At 38.3% G+C, this 21,753-nt stretch overlaps 1 long non-coding RNA gene across 1 annotated transcript in view; it reads left to right on the top strand.

The window, feature by feature from the left end:
* The first annotated feature begins 533 nt into the window (after nucleotides 1-533).
* LOC144596036 (uncharacterized) overlaps nucleotides 534-21,753 on the top strand; it is a 128,257-nt gene continuing 107,037 nt past the window's right edge. The window contains exons 1-3 of the long non-coding RNA XR_013547561.1: nucleotides 534-778; nucleotides 10,994-11,051; nucleotides 11,715-11,772. This is a non-coding gene — a long non-coding RNA (uncharacterized LOC144596036). The remainder of the gene's footprint in view (nucleotides 779-10,993; nucleotides 11,052-11,714; nucleotides 11,773-21,753) is intronic.

The raw sequence follows: 21,753 nt of genomic DNA, 5'->3' as shown, positions 1-21,753 counted from the left end.
GGGCTATTCAGCTTAAAAGATGCTTGTAATAAGATGCTTTCCTGAAATTATTAAAACCAAACTTGTTTCTCGTGCGATGCTAAATATTAATATATCGTGAAATATCTTGTGAAGGGGTAATCATGAAACTGCTGGCAAAGGTGATCTTTGTTGCGTTTCAGAGCTGACAATTGTATTAATTAAATCACTCCAGGATCTAACATTTTAGCGAATTCCCTACTTAAGACGTTCTTGCAAAATCACAACACAAAACAGTATTTTTACAGTTAAAACCCTCTCCCACCCCTCCCTCCGCATCTTAAAACGAATACTCCAACTGACTGCGAATCAACTAGTGATTTATTTTCTTGAAAATGGCGTCGTTAGAAATTGAGACTCAATCCACTGCAGTAAATACATTGTAGGGGGAAAAAACTGCAGATGCTGGTTTAAATCGAAGGTAGACACAAAAAGCTGGAGTAACTCAGCGGGCCAGGCAGTATTTCAGGAGAGAAGGAATAGGTGACGTTTCGGGTCGGAACCCGAAACGTCACCCATTCCTTCTCTCCTGAGATGCTGCCTGACCCGCTGAGTTACTCCAGCGTTTTGTGCCGACCTTCGCAGTAAATACATTTCCGCGTGTGCTGAGTTAATGCAAAAGGAACACGAATCTCACATTGACTCCCGCAGCTGCAGAGCTGACGGCGCAGAGCATCCAGTAACTGGGCTATATGAAGATACTGGTACTCATCTGCCATGCCGCTGAAATAGGAAACGTGACGAGAAACTGGAAATTTCGGTAAGTATTTTTTTAACAAAATGCAGCAGAATAATTTTAATGCATGAATTGCCCGCGTTTTTTCCATCGCAGCACCCTTAAATTCTTGTCAAAATGACAATGTTGGCTGATGTATTGCAACTGCAGTGAATAGCGAGTACATTCTACCTTTTCAATCTACAATATCGATTATGCTCCTAGAAAATAATACGCGAAGCTTCAGCTAATATCAACGCTCCTAAACAAACCTTCCCCCCCCCCCCCCCCAATATATACTATCATCGCTAATTTCTCCGATGAGAGTGCTTTGGATGTATTCAGATGGCAAAGATTCAAGGTTAAGAGTAGTTGAGTAATGCTATCCTGAATTGACGCCGAAATTAAAATAGAACATAATCAGCGGAAACTCGGTGCCGAAATATTGTGACATTTCAATAGCACGACAAGGAATTGGAACAGCATCCTTTACACGCGAACACGCAGTGAATGTTATGCTTAACAAATACTAGCTTTTTCAGCATTTCGGTTTTATTTGGGGGGGGGGGGGGGGGGGAATAAATTATAAGTGCTATTTCAATATTAAGTGAGAAAATCGTTATTTCGGAATATCTATAGATTTGATATATTCAGCGTCTCCTAATATCAGGGATTTAAGCATCTCTGCAGAAAAGGCATAGGTGACGTTCAGAAGGGTCTCGACACGAACAGTCACCTGTTACTTTTCTCCAGAGATGCTGTCTGTCCCGCTGAGTTTTCCAGCTTTTTGTGTCTATCTTCGGTTAAAACCAGCATCAGCAGTTCCTCCCTACACACCAGGGATTTAAAGGTGTATGCATTTCAATTCCAATATTTGATTGACCTATTCGTTACTGTGAACAAAGATTTGCAGGAGCATTACAGTGAATCATGCTCGAGTGAAGTCTACCAGGATATATTGGCGTTTCCTGATTACATGTCTCGGATGGAACTGCAGATGCTGGTTTACACCGAAGATAGACACAAAATACTGGAGTAACTCAGTGGGAAAGGCAACATCGCTGGATAGAAGGAATGGGCAACGTTTCGAATCGAGACCCGGAGAAGGGACTGAAGAAGGTTCTCGATTCGAAACGTCACCCATTCCTTCACTCCAGAGATGCTGCATGTCCCGCTGAGTTACTCCAGTATTTTGTGTCTATCCTGATTACATGTACTTCTTTTTGACGACCACCGCAATGTGCTTCCATTTCACTCACTGTTGGGGAAAGGCGAATTATATGCCATTCGTTCCAGAACAAGGGGTCACAGTTGAAGGATAAGGGGGAAGTCTTTTAGGACCGAGATGAGAACGTTTTTTTTCACACAGAGAGTGGTGAATCTGTGGAATTCTCTGCCACAGAAGGTAGTTGAGGCCAGTTCATTGGCTATATTTAAGAGGGAGTTAGATGTGGCCCTTGTGGCTAAAGGGATCAGGGGGTATGGAGAGAAGGCAGGTACGGGATACTGAGTTGGATGATCAGCCATGATCATATTGAATGGCGGTGCAGGCTCGAAGGGCCGAATGGCCCACTCCTGCACCTATTTTCTATGTTTCTATGTTATAGTCCGTCTGAATTTCAACTTTTAATATTGCAAAACATCATTATCATTTAATACAAAATGAATTTGTGGAGCTAAGGTCATTGCAATTCTATTTTGCACAAGTCTCCAGCATGAAACCTCTGCACAGATCTGATGAAGATTGCCACAAAACAAACGTAAGGCACTAAAGCAGGTTTCTTGAAAACAACCATTTGGAAAGTATATATTCTTCTCAGAGACAAACAAACAAACAAAAAATCCCAAACCCATCTGTGACACGCAAAGCCATTATTTGGCTTTGAGGAAATACTCAAAATAAATAAAACCTTTTTCTACATAGTAAAGTAGTTACATGTAGTATTAAAAAAATCCATGTTTATATATATATATAACTGGTTATATTTATGCAATGATGGCGATAGATATGCAACAATAAATGACTATTTATTTAATTTGACTTTAGTTGGACCATATTTATTTTTGGATGTCGGATATTGCCCTTTACCTAATATTTTACTTGTGGCCCGTTGTTCTAATGAATCTAACTTCAAAAGTCACTGTTTGGCTCACGCTATAAATGGTTTTAAAAGTCGCTGGCTTTTCATTCCCAGTTAACTAAATAACCCGCTGAATTCAGTTGCTAGGATTTACCAGCTGGTAAATGACAGTAAATATAATGAACAACTCTGGAAACCATTTTCTATTAAAGCATGTGGCTCAAATGGCCCAAATGACATTTTAGCCCCTTAAATTAAAGACCTAGTAAATTACTGTTGTAACACCTGTGATTAAAGATATTCTTACGCATCATACGCAGTTACTTTTCTCTTTGGGGTTAAAACATACTTTATTTGAGTTATGATTAGTGTTTGTTTAATACAGCCTACCGTTTACTAATGCATCTGTAAACTGCCCAATTCCCATTTGATAAAATGTATCTTTTTAAAGATCTCCATTTTTTACAGAAGAAACAAATTAACTTGTAACCCTACATTATGTTAGAAAGAGAAAAGAACATTTGGACAGTGGTGTTAATATGACAAAGTCAACACTTTGTAGATGCTGTGATTTATTTAAGGTCGCTGATCCTATTCTTTTAACTAAAAACGGAAAATATAGGAAAGAATCGACAGATCTGGCCGCGTCTTGTAGTGAAAAAATGAGTTCATGCTTCAGGCCGATGAGTTTTTTTACTAAAACTGGGAAAATTTAGAAATAGAACAAGCTTGCCTATTTCCTAAGCGTTTGCTACACTTCATATGCAGATGATAGTCTATATTTCCTTCGTCTATTCCAAAGAAATCTCTTGTTTACTTCATCCAACCATATATTTTCCGCTTTCTCTATATGTTCTCCTTCAGAAACCATTAATCCCGATTTACTATCCATTAACAACATGAGTTTGAGTGATTTGTAGGATTCATTTTCAATTGCCTATTTGGTACATATAGTATGATGACACTATAATGACACTACAACGCGTACAGTCATACGGACTGTGGGTTAGTACAGTAAACCACGAATAACGTTTGGTTCCAATTTACTTTTCTTAAATCATGAAGATTGGACTCTTAGATTAATAACTTAAAAAGGTGCTGTCTTTTGCTGCACCTCTGTTCGGCGGGCTACCTGTGTTTCGTGGTGTGTCATATTCGCAGTTGTCATTGGGTGGATCTGTATTTTGAACCACCACACTAGCTAATCTGTTTATCATTCAGCTTTTCAGATATTTGTTGAATGAGTATAGCACCCTCTCCCCAATAAAAAAAAAACCAATCTGTCTTTTGAAAGTTTGGAAGAGGAAATGCCGAGTATGGACAGATTCCTCACTTTCGTCGTTCTTGTTTTGATCAATCGTTTAGGCGGAGCAGCACTATTTCACATCGGAAAACTCATTCTACAACGTACCTCTAACTTAGTTCAGAAGCACGATCTTTTCTGTACCTTTATGATTTCCTCTTGGTTCTGACACAGGATGTCTTTATGACAGTTGCAGCATACCGACAACGTATGCCTATTCAAGTTTCATTTAATTTCCTCTTTATCGTTGGTTCAAACATGTCAATGAAAATAATTGAATTGCTTCTTGTAATGCCACTCCCATACAATTCATTGTCCATGTATCAAAGAACTATCAGGATAATCACGTGCACTTGTATGATAGGGGCCTACATTCATAAGAATAAGTTTAATAAGAGTAAGCAAAGTCTTTCCAAACTATTACTTGCAGATGTATTATCTGTGAGACTGGAACTCCTGCTCAAGAGCTCCCAAAAGGATGACAACTATTTATCCCATCAAATAACCCTAGACCGCGCCTCCCCACTATATACCCTCCCAGTACATTATTATTTCATTCTATGCAGTATGCATTTGTTAAACATATTTACGGATAACAAACATAGCGGAGGGATGATCCAGCGACTGCGGATTTTAATCATTATCACATACATTTATCATATCACCATTTTGGATGATTTGTTTGCAAACAATATACTAACAATAAGCAGTTTATGTGACGATAAAGAGGGGCGTGGTGCGTCAATAGTCTCAAAGGAGGATGAATATTACCTCGGATTGTTTCAATGACCAACATAAATAATGTACCTATTCCAATGGTCTATAAATTGTTGAATTATTTCTATTGATTTTTCTCTCTCCTACCCACGTATTCTCATTCATCAAATGTGACCAATGGTATTATGGAATGCCAAATGATATAACACTACTTCTTAGCCAAACGTTGAGTTTAGAGATACAGTGTGGAAACAGGCCCTTCGGCCCACCGAGTCCACGCCGACCATTGATCGCCCGTACATGCGTGCTATGTTATCACACCTTCGCATCCCACACACTCGTGGCAATTCACAGAAGCCAATCAACCTACAAACCTGGAGAGACACAAAAAGCTGGAGTAACTCAGCGGGGCAGGCAGCATCTCTGGAGAGCAAGAATGGGGTGACGTTTCGGGTCGAGACCCTTCCTCAGACTGGGCCTAGTCTTCTTCACCCTAGTCTGAATCCAGGATCGAACCCTGGTCCTTGGTTCGAGGCAGCAACTCTACCGCTACACCACTGCACGGCTGCAATGTTCTGTTCTCTTCTCAAACGAAAATGTTTTATTAAACTATTGTTGTCTTCAGAGTATACTTAACCCGTTTCACAAAAATCAGCAATTACATCAAAATTGAGGAACAAGTTTCAGTATTATGTATTGTTAAAATATCTGCATTCTGATAACAAGAACTACTTTTGTAAGAACAGACCCACTGAAACCAAAGTTTTATCTGAACCCAAACACAAGTACAAAGATACAAAGTACAAGTACAAAGTCATTTTGTAATCAGTACAAGTGTTCAAATTTCATTCGATTTCATATGACTATGAATCAAGGATATCGATGAGTACGTGTAAGAAGGAACTGTAGATGCTGGCTTAAATCGAAGATGGACACAAAATGCTGGAGTAATTCAACGGGACAGGCAGCATCTCCGGAGAAAGGGAATGGGTAACGTTTCGGGTCGAGACCCTTCTTCAGACTCTGAAAAGCATCTCGACCCGAAACGTCACCCATTCCTCTCCAGAGATGCTGCCTGCCCCGCTATGTTACTCCAGCTTTTTGTGTCTATATCAATAAGTACAATTTGTTTCTATTGACTTCACAATCATCGAGAATCATTTTATATTTATTAAAGCTTACCAAGTGTGTGAAGTGGAATTTAAAAAAAAAATCAAGTGTCAGTTAATAACCATACCTGCACGATTATAACGGAAATGTATTTCATAAAGTAATCTCTTACTAAACAGGAAGTTAACCAGTATGTTAACTTCTTGATACATCGACCCAGTGTTTGACATATCTCTGTTTATATCGAGATTGAGTGGCACCTGCCAATTGGAGGAATTAATAAATTGTCTGCACTTTTATATATACAGTTGCCAGAACAGGTCTTATATCATGTGTAACAAGAAACCCGAGTAAAAGATGATATAGCAATAATATGTTATTCTAGAATCACTTGAACAGTTCGGGTTTCAATTCAATCCATTTAGTCTATGGATTAAACATATCCGGGAAAAGAAATTTAGGGTTTTATTAAGACTAGTATAGAAATACATATATCTAATCTTTTAAAGTATGTATTACAGTTTTATCCAAATATTAGATGTTTTTTTCAAATAATCACAAAATGATGTATTCAGTGTTACAGAAGTACAAATATCTATTTAACTCCCTGCCTTCTACGTTGAATATCGCGATGCTACTGGCGAAATAAAATGCATGCATAATTTGAAAAATTGTATTGCACAATAACGAGGGTAAAATTATATTTGGCTACCTTTGGGAAAGCTACTAGTTATAAAGTGGAAAACATTGAGATAGATAAGGTTAATTACTACTCAGATTTATAACTGTTTTTGTTCTACATCTGGTTCTGACTTTAATTAATACGGAACAGCACATAAGAAATTGCCGACCAGTAATAATCCAATCTTTATTTTTCTAAACCAAAGTACAACATTTCATTTAATCATTGCTTTTGTTTCCTGCTATCATAATTGATTTATAATGAATGTGTTTCTCAGTTATTAAAATCAAACTAAACACCAAGAGATTGCTAGATAAAATGAGATCGTATGAAGCAGAGTTCACCACACCGATCATGAGAGTCAGTGTCGCTTTATGGCAGAGAGTAAGTAACACGAGTTGTAAACATCGCTTTTGACTTGTCATGTGTAAATATAACATTTAGTTAGCCAATTTTCTTGGTTATTCGAAAATAAGCAAGTAATGTTTTCTTCGTGCGTTAATGATGTTTAACAATGATTAGTCATTTAAAAAAACTTTTGAAGAGGTCAAAAACTTAGAGTCAATGCAGCAATGTAGGTAGCTAAATGCCGCCTAAATTCATTAAATCTTCGATTGATACTTGGTAACTCAAATTTCACTCTACCTTAATTGGTACATGTAACAATAAACTAACCTTGAAACCTTGAAGTTCTGGTCGTTCGCGTAACCTGGGTTTCAATGACATTTATACGCTGTTAAGTTTGGAAAACAAGTGATGGCTGTTGTAACATTACCACAAATATCGCAGGCTTTTCTGTTTAATGATAAAATATCTGATTTGCTCAGGAACTATCCTTTTGGAAATAGTTTGATATTAAAAAAAACGATTCTCCCATTTTGTGCAAAAGAAATGCTAATTGCAACAATGAAGTAATGTATTTACCTGTAAATATAAGCAACAAATATCAAAGATTGAAGAAAGGCCTTGCATCTACGCAGGGAAATATAAGACGACGATCAATGGGGTGGATCAGAAGTGAATTACAGTTAAATTTAAAAAAACTATGCGCTCTACCTGACTCATCCATTTCATCATCGTGCAGCATCAATCTAATCATTATACTTCGTAGTGCAACAAGCTGTCGTGTTTCAATTGAAATTCATTGTAACATGATAAGAGTATAAATGACAACAAAACTGAACATGACAGCTAACTGCTACAATATCTACGCAATTTACCGTTTAAAGGAAGCCGAATATTAGAAAGGAAAGGATTTTTACTGCTAGTATAAGTTTCACATAATATGTCTCACTTACGAAGAACGCACATTTCTATTCACGACCCATGCTGGCCTATCACGAAATATAACTGCGCCGGGCACAGGTCTATCTCCAGTTGTCAAATTTCTTGATAATTGATTGTTTACTGTGACCTGTGCAATTATACATTAATTGAAGAGATTGCATCAAGGTTCATACTTTTTCACAGTGCTTCCACACCGGACGTTTCTTGCTTGTAGAGAATTAGTTATACCCACGTTGTTTCATTGGACAATGAAGCAAATAACCCTTTCCTAAAATGGAACTAGTTCTGTTAGTTTCTGATATTTCTTTAATATATTGAGCTATTTTATATTTATGGACATTTTCTTTTTTAAAAAAAAGCTTCCAGGTTGTCTTAAGACAGTAAACCATATGTGTACCAATGGGGCTTTTGTGTTTGGCCTAGCAAACAGATAGATGCTCCTCTGAGAATAAAGGATTTTCTGTGTCCTGTTTGGACAACCGGTCGTTGCTCATTCCAATATCCTGCTTCTGCCTTATAGGGAAATTCTTGGTATACATTCAAAGGTCCAGGCCTTGCGGTCTCATTCAGACTCAGCGATGTTATTCCACAGTTTGCAGAAAGCAGCAACTCACTAAAAACCCCAGATAATTTCCGTTCAATTCCCGTCCGACAATCTGTTGAAATTGTTCGACACAAGAGTTGTTAATTCCACAAAATATTTTCAAAAAGAGTCTTAAAATTCACACAGTTGGCATTTTATACTTTCACCAAAAACGTTTAACCCCTCTCTCTTTAATTGCATGTACTTTGTGCAATGAAATGCCCAATTAATTGTAATCTTCCACCTTGGTGTTCGATTGAGATGATATTTTGGAACTACAAAGGCGTTTTAAAGCCTTTTCTGGCGCAAACAAGGAATACAGTGGTTTTCAGGACTGAATTGTTACCATGATTAATATAAAACGATTGGCATAATTGGTAATTACCATTGTAATTAATTAGGTGGATTATAAATTCACATAAAATATTTGCTATACTGGCTTCAAAGAGCGGTGCAAATGAAATGCAAACTACAATCTATTGCTGCAAGTTACCTAAACACTGCTGGGTTTTTTTTCATTTGAGATTTTGGAACGGAGGGGGGAGAAAAATACAATAAAGATTTTCAACTACAGGTCCGGTTAATACTCAGCTTCAAGCATTTAACAAGATTACTTGTTAGGCTTCCCCAAACATTGGACTATTCACTGCAATCAAGATTTAAGGATATATCACAGTAGTCCATTGGCGAACGTGGCAACCCGGCAAAATAACCCGCTGATTGTTTAAGTATCTATGCATACGAACGCCGCGGTTCACCTTCCCAATAATTAACTTCATGGAGAAGTGCTGCAAGCATCCGCGGAAGAAATCCTACCCAAAGCGGATGAATCCCGTACTTCAAGAAGGCAATGTAATTTATCCGGATTAAGCAGATTAAGTTAGACCCATTTTTACCGTAGGGCCTTGCCTTTAGATATTAAGTGCGAAATTAAAATTAAGTATTGTAATTAATTTCAAATAATTTTGTGTCTGTGTTGCAACGTTGCCTTTTAAATATTTTTTTTCTCGGCATTTAAAGGTCAGCCAGTTCAATGTATTTAAAAAAAACAAACTAAATTGAACATTGCCAGGAAAATAAAATTATTGCGAGTTCCAAAAAGTTATACAAGATCGATATCTCCACACACATATTTAAATATTTTATAATGGTCAAGACACCTCACGTCTAGTAAAGGGTATCATCTCATTCACAACAAACATTGACTGGACACTGCGCCCTTTATGGAATGGAGATTTGAGACGTAGTCAGGTTTTAAGAAATATTTTGTCCTACACCTGGAAGAACACCTTATCTACTACTGGTGTCAGACTATTCATCATTCTGTATTCAGGCAACGTAATTTACTGTCATTTACACAAGTCTTTTTGTTCAGTTCACCTCTTCTCTTGTTCTCAAAACATTCCAGAGTTCTGTAGGGAAGACAAATCTTCTCCTAAAGACCCACCGTGGTTTTTAAAAGCAACTGCATGAACATACATCAACATCCCAGAAATAGCAATGGGATATATATATATACAAGAAATTTACATTGATCAAATCGTGCATTGCATTTTTTTTACAATTTGGTATGCTTTAGTTTAATCGGGTCTGAAGAAGCGTCCCGACCCGAAAAGTCACCTATCCATGTTCTCCAGAGATGCTGCCTAACCCATTGAGTTACTCCAACACTTTGTGTTTTTGTATACTAGCAACTGCAGTTCCTTGTTTCTCCACCTCTTTGCTTCAGTTTAATATGCAATTTGAATGTTGAAACCTGTGTGCAGTATAGGAATTCAGGACGTTCTAAGGAATAATTCATTTAACTGTGGACACGGTGATATTTTGAAATATTAAACAACGTGAAGGTAGCTTATTTATTTGAAGGTAAACAAGGTAATGAGTCTCAGAGAGAAATTCCCCCTGCTGGTCATAATTACTGAAGAGCCAATGTCTAAAGGTGGACAAAGAGGTGAGATGGAACACATCTTGGAAGATTGATAGATTGCATTGGGACATAGGCTTTGAATAGATTCCTGAGAGAATGTAAAGCAAGACCATAATGACATCTGTTAAAGAAGTATAAAATCCATGCAGAATGGTGATCCATACAGGGAAGATAAATGATCAGGACTTGGTATAGAACGAATGTGAACAACAAAACAAGAAATAAATTTAAGTTTGTGTGGGATTAGCTTTGAAAAAGTGATTGAATGAACATTTGATCAGCAAATAAAGAAGGTACAATAAAGGTGTCAATAGAAATGAATATAAGTAGGGACATAAATGTGGAATGGTGGCCATGTGGCAATTCTTTCCAATGGACCAACTATTGGGGTTTAAAACTGGGCTAAAGGTCAAATTGGAACTCTTCACCTTGATTAAGTAACCGACCAAAGAGTCATCAAGTCAACTCATAATGAAATTTTGTCATAACAATAATTATTTCTCTGATCCTCTCAAAAAACAAATTGTACAGATTACTTCAAAATCCCTCTGCCTTTTTCTTTCATTTCAGGAAAACGTCAGAGTTATGTTAAAATGTGGCATGTTATATGGATTGAAACCCATTTTAGGTAAGACAGTAAAAGCTATATTTAGCACCATATTTTTCAACTTTCATTGTGACTACTTTGATTTATAGAGCAATTTGAGTTTTGAATGTGTTTTTTTTAAATGTCCAGTAATTACATAAAATTAGAAGCAAAGAGTAATTGTCATGAATTATATAACAACATGGACGGAGAGAGAAATTTTCGGACCAGATTGTGGATAAACACCATAACGCAAAACTGCAAATATCTTATTTTTGGTGGTCAGGTACACACATTAGTAACAAAACATGCATGACTTTTAGTTATGAAAGGATGAATGCAGGGTTACATCTCAGAATCTTTAAGGGGCTTCACAACCAATACAAAAATAAAGAAATCTAGACAATGTTGCAGACACTCAGAAGACCAAATAGCATATCTGGAGGGAGAAACAGAGTTTACATTGTTGACGGATGACTCTTCCAGCTGAAAATAAAGTATGGCAGAGTCTCTTTTCTGATGACAGGACATCAATCTGAAATGTTAAGTCTGTCTGTTATTGCTTGCTTTTAGGTCAGATTTCCAGCCTCTGCAGGGTTTGTCGTTCAATTGCTAAAGGAAACAAAATTGTTTTGTCCTTCTTTCTCATGCAATTCTCAGTGAAAGGTTGTTTGATTTTTTTCCCCCTTTACATTCCCTAAAAAGATGGAGGTGATCCTATTTGAACCGTTTCAGTCCTATGATAATGATGACACTACAAAAGGTAAGACATTCTTGGATATAGATCTAGCAATGATGAAGGAACAGCAATGCATGCCTGACCAAGTTCATAACTTTGGTGGTAATATCAACAATGACATTTCTGCAAGAGATTGCAGGAGAGATGCTCAATAAAACTCAGTTATTAGCTTTTGGACAACTTGTAAACTATGGTATTATTGATGGAAGCGGTAGGTCTGAGCAAGAGAGCTGCTCTGATCTGGACAATGTTATCCTTCTTGAATGTGAGAATTTTACATAGCCACATAAGTGCTGAATTCCATCATATCTTGATTAAGCTGAGTTGGCTTTGAGGAAGCTACTCATTATGGAGATTTGTGCTGCTTTTGTAGTATTACCAAGGTCAATTAAGGGAAGTTTTTCATTAATTTTGAATTTTGAGATAGTAATGATGGGAGACTGTGGAAGTAATGCACAAGTAGTGTGGTGGTAGTGCTGTTGAATGTCATTGCAAAATGGCTGGGATTTCACTTCATCAAATTGCCCAACACTTGACCCATTAGTGTGAAAATGTATTAGCTACTTGTTAATCCCAGTCTAGATGTTATTATGAAAAGTATCTACTGGAAAGCTGCACCACAGAAGTCATTCATGGGTGTGAATGATATGAGCAGATTCAAAATGGGTAGTAATATTCACTTTCATTGGTATTGCTGCCAAAGTTGTAGCAGGTAAGATAATAATAGTGAAAGACGAAATGTGTACAAACTGTATTAAACACTGCAGATATAAAAGCTAGGGAAGCACAATGGCAAGCTGTTAGAGCTACTGACACAGAGTGCCAGTGGCTTGGGTTTGATCATGACATCTGTTGCTGTCGGTGTGGAGTTTGCACTTTTTCCCTGTAATCATATTGGTTTCCTCTGGTTATTTCAGTTTCACGTCCACATCTAAAAGATGTGTGGGTTAATAGGTTCATTGGCCTTTGCAAATTGCCCCTAATATGTGTAGGGAATGGATGAGAAAGTGGAATAACATAGAACTCAGCTGAATGGGTGTTCGATGGACTCCACAGATTCGGTGGACCACTGTTTCCATGCTGAATCTCTGAACTGAACTCAGCAGGTCAGGCGGCATCTGTAAAGGGAAATAGACGATGTTTAAGTCGGAGCACTTCTTTAGACTTCAGATTATTCATTTTACTGCAGCTAATAAAACCAACGTCCTTTGGATATACATTTCCGGTGTAAAATCACTTGAGGCTGATTCTGTGGTTGTGGGGCAATGGTACCTTTAATAATTTGTTTACATTTTCCAAGAACTTCATATTATCAGACCAATTCAACAATGTTCATTTAGTAATACTCAAAATGGCTGCATAATAGATATTTGATGGTCAGCAATACTATCTTTTGAAAAAAGCAGTATTTAAGAATGTTGTCGTGCGATTCATTAGGTAAAGTGGACAAAAATGTCACAGTACTTATGATCAGCTACCAGTGTATTGTCATATACATTAAGCTGTAATTAAATTTCTTGTTCACATGAATCACCCAGAGTAAACAATATACACACAGTAACGATAAATATGACAAGAAGTGTCAAACAGCAGAATGGTACAAGATTGTAATGTAATCTGAAGTAACTAAAAAGTACAAAGGTACAATGATGGAACAATCAAAGGAAGTTAAGTCATGGGTAAGAGTACATGGCAGCACCTCTGGAAAGGGGCGAAAGTTTCAGGAATCTGAAAAGTGTGTGAAGGAAGCTGCTCTTTAAATCTGAACATGAAGTTTTCAAACTCCTGTATCTTCACCCTGAAGCTAGAAGTGGTCAAGTTGGTCAGGGTGACAGGCATCCTTGACAGTACTTCCAGATATCTATGAGTAGGACTTGACTAAGAAATTAGCTCTGCATATAATACTTCAGGATAGTGGTGACACTTGTTAACTATGGGTACTTGGAACTTAGCCACAGGTATGATGCACACAGATGGTATGATCCACTTACCACAGTAGAGCATTGATTCATGTCAATAAGCATACTGAGACCTATTGATACGATCAGAGAGTTTCTCTCTGGCCTTCTCACTACTATAACTGAATAATAATTCAGAATAATTCAGAATAATAGTCGCCTTATTATTGAAGAGATTAAAAACATGCATAAATATGTAAAGTATAATAAAAATTTGTAATGTTTAACTGAACGGACTGCTTTTTCTTATGTCATTTCCTCAAATGTCATATTGTAAATTCACACACATGGATGCCCAGGGCAAATCTTATAAAATTGCTCTCAATGATGATTTAAATAATTTTGAAATAAATCTGAGTGCTTAATGAAGCTGAGACTAGAAATCGACATAAAGGATTTGAAGATTGGATGATATTGAATGAACAGCCCATTACATAATACATCAAATAGCCTTCTACAGAACTGTTTTCTAGTTCCATGTCTACACATTGAATTGCAGATTTTAATACAGCCACAAATTGAGCAAGAATGGCTAACTTGATATCATCTAGTTTACACTATCATCCCATGATTGTTAATATTCTCCCCCAGCAATCACATACAACAATGCTGCTGACCAGAGAATTGGTATCTAGAGAAATTTAATGCAAGGTCTCTATTTAGTTTAGTTTGGTATATTTATTGTCACGTGTAACGATGTACAGTGAAAAGCTTTTGTTGTGTGCTAACCAGTCAGTGGAAAGACAATACATGATTACAATCAAGCCATTCACAGTGTACAGCTATATATGATAAAGGGAATAATGTGAATAACATTCAGTGCAATATAAAGCCAGTAAAGTCCGATCAAAGATAATCAGAGGGTCTCCAATGAGGTAGATAGTAGTTCAGGACTGTTCTCTGAGTGTGCAGGATGGTTCGGTTGCCTGATAACAGCTGGGAAGACACTGTCGCTGAATTTGGAGATGTGCGTAATTTGTATTTCTGTCATTCTTTGTGTATTTCTTCTTTATTTACCCCTTGTCGAGATCCTTATATAATCTGCTGTCTTATAACCGAGCTTTTCACATGTAAAGGCCAATGACTGCATAATAACAGTTCACATTATGAAACACATCAGAAATATGTTGCTGTATATAATGGAAAAATTGTTGATCTATTCGGAATGGAGCATCTGAAAGGCATGATGGGTGCATCTGTTATCACTCAAAATACCATTTGTATATCATATCATATCATATCATATATATACAGTGTATATATATATATATTGTAGTGAGGTGGTGTTGCTCAGTTGTGTGATATGTTGGAGCTTTTCTTACTCCGGCTGTTTTCTCTATCTTTGCACATCTACCTTCTCCTGTTTCTCATTTAAAATTCTTGTACTTGGTAGTGCAAATCCAATAAAACTTTAATCACTAGGATATCTACAGTGTTTTCTCACCTTTCCATTTATACTCAATGACTTTTCATTCATAGTTCCATCAACCATCCATTGCTTAATTTCTTCTCTATATTATGGCTAGATAGGATACTAATTTCACTACCTATCAAATGCAATCTCTCTCACATTATGAGATACCAGTCATTTCAATGCCACATTTTTCACCTTGCCATTTTATGAGATTTGCTGCTCCCATCATCTCGGCCTAATCAGTAGAACTCTTTACCCAAAAGCACAGTGTGAGCTTCCTTCACTACAAGGATTACAGCTGCTATAGAAGATAATTCACCACCACTTCTCAAAAGCAACGAAGGATGAGCAACGAATGCCATTATTACCATTGGCAGTCATTCTCCCTAAATAAATATAAAATAAATAACCTTGCTCAGAGGGTCGACCTCTGATCACTTCCTTGCAACTCTTTTCAGCTGCTTTCCTTTGCACCTTTCAGTTGTTAATTTCTCACGATCTGACTGTCACAAGGAAAGGCTGGCATTTATCGGTTCCCTGTAATTACCCTTCAACCTTCTTGAACTGTTGCATTTTTTCTGATGAAGTTACTTCCAGAATGCTCGAGGGTAGAGAGTTCTTGGATTTAGAGCGATTGATAAGGAAAGACTGTTGATACTTTTCCAAACCACTATGACATGTAACTTGGTGGCATTCCCATGTGTTTGTTCACTTGTCCTTGGTGGTACAGGCCGTGGTGCTGTCAGTGTAGTTTAAAAGAGTAACTCCAATACAGGAGCGAAGCAGGTAAGAGGCTGGAAATTGGTATGGGAGACGTTGAAAGCAAGTGCACGAGACAGGATAAGCATTGCATATATTTATGCGTATCAGATAAGGAGGATGAACTGAGGGCGTGGATAGGTACGTGTGACTGGGATGTCTCTTGGAGCACAAGAGAATGAGGGGTGATCTTCTAGAAGTGTATTAAATCATGAGGGGAATGGATAGGGCAAATGCACAGTGTCCTTTACACGGGGTAGGGGAATCAAGAACCAAAAGGACATAGGTTTAAAGTACGAGGTGAAAGCTTTACCTGTGCGGCAACCTTTTCACACAGAGCGTGGTAGGTATATGGAGCAAGCTGCAGGAGAAGATAATTGAAACAGGTTCTACAACAGTATTTAAAAGACAATGGGACGGGTACATGGATAGAAAAGATTTAAGGGGAAATGGACCAAATGTGGGCAAATTGTGCAAGCTGAGATGGGGCATCTTGAGGTATCTTGATCAGCATTGGACGAGTTAGGCCAAAGAGTCTTCTTCCATGTTGTATGACTCTATGTCTCTATAACTGGAAACTACAGATGAACTGTGAGGTCGACTCCCTAATGAAGCCCAAGTTTACAGTATTCAAGTCAAACGATCTCAAGCACACCAAGAAACCTGTTTATGGCAAAAATAATTCCCTCAGCTTCTCCCATGCTCCTCCTCCTCTTGTCATCCTATTCCTTTCTCCTCTTTCACTCTCACACATCTCCCTCCCTGAGTCCAACATTTCCCTTTTACCTCTCCTCTTTCCCCTCGCCCCTATCACCTTCCACCCACATCCATCCCTCCAGCTTTATATTTCACTCCACTTCTTATTATCTGGGACCCTTTTGTTTCCTTATCACCTCGAACCTTTTCCACTTACTCCACCCCTCTGCCAATCAAATCCCCCCAAACTTGTATCCACCTATCGATTGTCGGTCTTTGAAATGTTCCCACCTCTCTTTTCCAGCTTTCCTCCACTCCAATCTGTCTGAAGATGGGCCCTGGCCTGAAAACCCACCTGCCCATTCATCCAAGGTGCTACCTGACTCGCTAAGTTCTTCCAACTCGAGATTCCAACATCTACAGTTTGTTGTGTTTCTTCTGTTTCTTCATCTTCAGGTTCTGACCCCCTTCCTTCAAACCTGCTGTGACCTATTATCTTACCCCAGCTTGCTCAACTATATCTGCTGCCAGTAAAGACTACCTCCATTTAAAAAATTTCATCTATAGCCTTGCCCCTCCCTGCTTCTGTTTTCTCCTCCAACCCTAAAAATATATGAGCTCCTCTATTTCTGCTTTCTTGAGCACCCCAGACATTAATTATGCCTTCTGCTGCTAAGAGTTTGAGCTCCAAATTGCTCTTTGAAACCTTTCCATTTCACTTTCTTTTTAAAGATATTCTTGAAAACTACCTCCTTGCTTAAGTTTTCAGTCATCTGCTCTAATATCTCTTTGTGGCACGATGTAAAATCTTATTTGAAAATTGGCTTGTGAAGTACCTCGTGTGTTTTAATATTTTAATGTTTCCATATAAATACCAGATGGTGTTTTGTACTACCTGAAGTTTTCCTTAATTACATTTTCAGGATAGGCTAGAGAAGATATATAGATGTTAAGAGAAATTGATAATACTAGCATTAATTTACAAAGATATAAAGAGCATCCTGGAATTGTAAAAATTATCTGTAAAATCAAACTTTTCTTTTGTTGGTATAAAGAGTTAGATAAATAATCTCTGGCTAACATCACAATATTGTAAACCTGATTTAAAAAAATAATACTATGAATGAAAAACATGGTGTCATGCACAATATTGGTAGAGATTTTCAGAAATGTACATACTCCTTCAAAAGAAAATCATTTGCATTAAGTGCTGTGGATGATTTCACTCACTTTAAGGTTGAAAACATATACCTTGATAAATAATTTTGCATGATTTTACAATTGATTTTATATTAACAGTTCTTTCTTCAACACAGGACTAATTTCCTTATTTGGAGCCATAAGAAAATTGTGTTCTGAATATACATCTGCAGTTATTTTCCTACATAAACATTTCTTAGTTCCTAGTATTCAAAGAACATACGTGGCAATTAGAAAACTCAATTACACCTAGAACTTTGTGAGTAGTTTCTAGTGTCTAAAAATGGTACGTCAATATTAGTTTCCCTCATATTATTGGAGGCACTTTCCAACAGATTTGACAATTATGTAATCATTACCTAGCATGGGAAATTGAGCAAACTCAAGCGTTATTTTTTTTTTTCTGGTTTTATATTAGTCATAGAATGAAGGACCAATAGTTAAGGAAATGGGGCAAGCTGACAGCCCATAATTATGAGCTGGGGCAGCAGGTGTTCTGGTTTCAATAAGCTGCATGGAAGGGTGACAATGGCAGGGCAGAGAAAAGCAAACAGAGTGCTATTATGAGACTGTGGTCAGTGATGTGCATCAGGGAGACACAGTAGCGGAAGCTGAGCAGCTGCTACTCGCCTTAACAAGCTGAAACAGGAGCCTGCACAGCGAAATTTAAACACCCATGCAGAGGCCATGCCAGCAGGGCAGCTTGGAATGCTTCTGCTAAGACATTGAGCAGCTCACCTGTTAATGCAAACATCTGCAAGAAAGAATGACCATGTTCTTTAAAAACAAAAAGCAACCACTTTTTTTTTCTAAATGGTTACCAGCCCTGTTACACCATTATCTGGACTATAAAAAAAGTTGCTAGAGTTTTTGGAGCAGTTACACTGACCACCAAACACTAACCCTCAGTCTTGATACCATGGAGGAAAGAAACGTGTGTTTACATGTGTTATTACTTGTTTGTGACACCTTCCAAACATAACGTGTCGTGATGTCAGTGACTAAAGAAAATGAGCAAATAAAGAGAGACCTGGGGGCCAGGAGACGGCGGGGAGAACGGGGTGGGGGTGGGAGGGCGGTGCGGGGGGCACATTCACTTAACACCTGGAAATAGTCAGTGCCTACTCAGCGAGCTGTTAGCTGGTCCCACATTCCTAAGTTTACAATTACTGCTAGAGTTCTGTGCCTTCATTAAATTAGGAGCATTGACAGATACTTGCAGATGGCTGGAGGAATTTTTAACAAGGCTCAGGGAAACAAAATTTTACAAAGCCTTTATATCTTGGAATTTTGGACTCCACCTGAATTTTCAATGAATAATTCACCACTTTTAAAAGACCAATGTACTTTGTACAAAAAGGCATTAACGTAATCAAAAAAATCCATTTAATTATAATTTGAAGAAGAAATATATACAAAACTAACTTTACTTAAGTTGAAATACTTTTCATTAAAGTTTAGCTTTTAGGCTTAAATATGGGCATATGTAGAGCCATTGCTTTAAGATCGGCATTTATCATATCTTTATTCATGTAAAGGTCAATTAATCCAATATTGGCTTTAAATCAGGTTCCAACAATGAACAAAATGTAGAAGTTTTGTGAACTTCACTGAGAGAAACTGTATGTTGCTGGAAAACATGCACAAGGATTATGATGAAGAAGGGTCTCGACCCGTAACGTCACCCATTCCTTCTCTCCAGTGATGCTGCCTGACCCTCTGAGTTACTCCAGCATTTTGTGATACCTTCGATTTGTACCAGCATCTGCAGTTATTTTCCTACACAAGGATTATGATGGGTGATTATTCCACATGCATGTATAATTGATGCTTCTGTCCTACTATTATGATTGCAGTGTCCATGCAGCATGAACTGGACTCTCTTTAATACAGATCCATTGGATCCATGATCGTAAGCAGTTGATGAACAATGTCTGCAGCATTTAAAACTGGTGCATAATGTATATGGAAAGGAACCCCACAGATTTTATCCCCAGAGGATAAACTCTGGGGAACAGGAGAAAGAATGATCACCTCAGTTTTCCAGTGTGGCTTTAGTTCCTTGGCTGGTGGGGAAGAGTGTTACTCGTTAGGAGAATGATCCCAGGAATGATTAGGTTAACATATAATGAGCGTTTGACGTTACTAGGCCTATACTCGGTTTAGTTTAGAAGGATGAGGGGGCACCTCATTGAAACTTACCAAATAGTGAAAGGCTGTGGAGAGGAAGTTTCCACCCATGGGAGAGTCAAGGACCAGAGGCCTCAGAATAAAAGGATGTGCCTTTAGAAAGGAGATGAGGAGGAATTTATTTAGTCAGAGGGTGGTGAATGTGTGAAGTTTATTGCCACAGATGGCTTTGGAGGCCAAGTCATTGGGTATTTTTAAGGCGGAGATTGACGGATTCTTTATCAGTAAGCGTGTCAGGGTGTGACCAAAAGCAGCACAGACATCATTGGAAATTGTAAATCCTTACCGATCTGCACTGATTGAAGAGGTCAAGGATCTAGTTGCAAAAGGAGGTATAGAGGCCCAGGTCACAGAGGGCAAGGACATATGAATCCATCGCCAAAGGACTCAGATATGTACTTTCAAGAGGCTCACAAAGATAAAGAATTATGAATATTTACAATGAAAAGCTAGGTAAAAACCATCCTGTATAAAATGTAAAGTAACCTGCAGTAAACCAATTCCACCTGTCATGTGGCTTTGCCCAGAGCCTGAAGTCTTGGTTCCAGGAGGAAAGTGGTGTCAGATCTTCACAAAATCAATCATATTGTTGTATCTCAGCTACTACTGCAGCACCTACGAGTTTCCCAGTCTCTGAGCGTTGCAATGCAAGCTCAATCATCTCCCACAATATTTAAGCTTACTCATGTAAACAGGCTGCTGCTGTTTTGCCTCTGGATACTCATGTGCAAAGTGTTTTTAAGCCTGTCATTGCATTCCAACAAGCTGTGTTCCAAAGCATACCAAACATTCTGATGCCTTGTTCTGGGGAACTGTCAGCATCTCTTTGGACATGATTCAGCGGGATAAGCAGCATCTGTGAAGGCAAAATGTCTAAGTCGATGTTTTGGATCATGACCTTGCATCAGGACTGTGAGGGAAGGGGGAAGAGCCACTTTTTAGCAATATGTAGGGTTAGGGTGGGGATAGAGTCTGGTAGATGATAAGATGATAACATTCTGTGGAGGCCTCGTCTTTGGGCAGTTTTAAAGTGGAGATTGAGAGGTACTTGATTCGTAAGGGTGTCAAAGATTATGGGGAGAAGGCAGGAGAACTGAGTTAAGAGGGAAAGATAGATCAGCCATGATTGAAGTAGACGCGATGGGCCAAATGGTCTATCTCTGCTCCTATGACTTATTAACTATGATAAGTGAAACTAGATGGGGAGGAGATGATGGACAGATGAAACCAGGCAGGGAGATAAAATGGGAGGGGTGAACAAAGTGCGTAATGAACTAGGTGGACATTTGGATGTGTACAGGAAGAAAGCACCAGGGATGTGGGTTAACTGAAGTTGGAAAATTCAAACACTCAATAAGAAATGCTGTTCTTCCCATTTGGGTCAGCAGCAATAGAGAAGGCTGAGGACCGACAGGTCAGTGTGGAAGTGGGAAGGAGAGTTAAAATGACATGCATCCAGAAGGGCCATTGTGGAAAGTGTGCTGGTGTTCTACAAAATGATCATGTAGTTTCACCATCTTAGCGAATGAGACCAAAACGCGAGTGCTGAATGTAGTAGGCCAGGTTGGAAGAGTAGCAGGTGAACTTCTGCCTCACCTGGAAGGGTTTTTTAGGTCCCTGGTGGTGAGAGGGGAGTTGAAAGTTCAGGTCTCATCTCCTTTGATTTCTGGGGAAAATGACATGGGGCAGGGATGTTTGGGTGGGGAGAGAGCTATGGACCAGAAGAGAGTGGTCCCGGTGAGAAACAAAAAGTTGGGGAGGAGTGGTAGAGGGTAAGAAGTGACTAGT

This window comes from Rhinoraja longicauda, chromosome 8 (genome assembly GCF_053455715.1).
Source record: "Rhinoraja longicauda isolate Sanriku21f chromosome 8, sRhiLon1.1, whole genome shotgun sequence".
NCBI lineage: Eukaryota > Metazoa > Chordata > Chondrichthyes > Rajiformes > Arhynchobatidae > Rhinoraja > Rhinoraja longicauda.
This window is presented reverse-complemented; position numbering and strand designations above follow the sequence as displayed.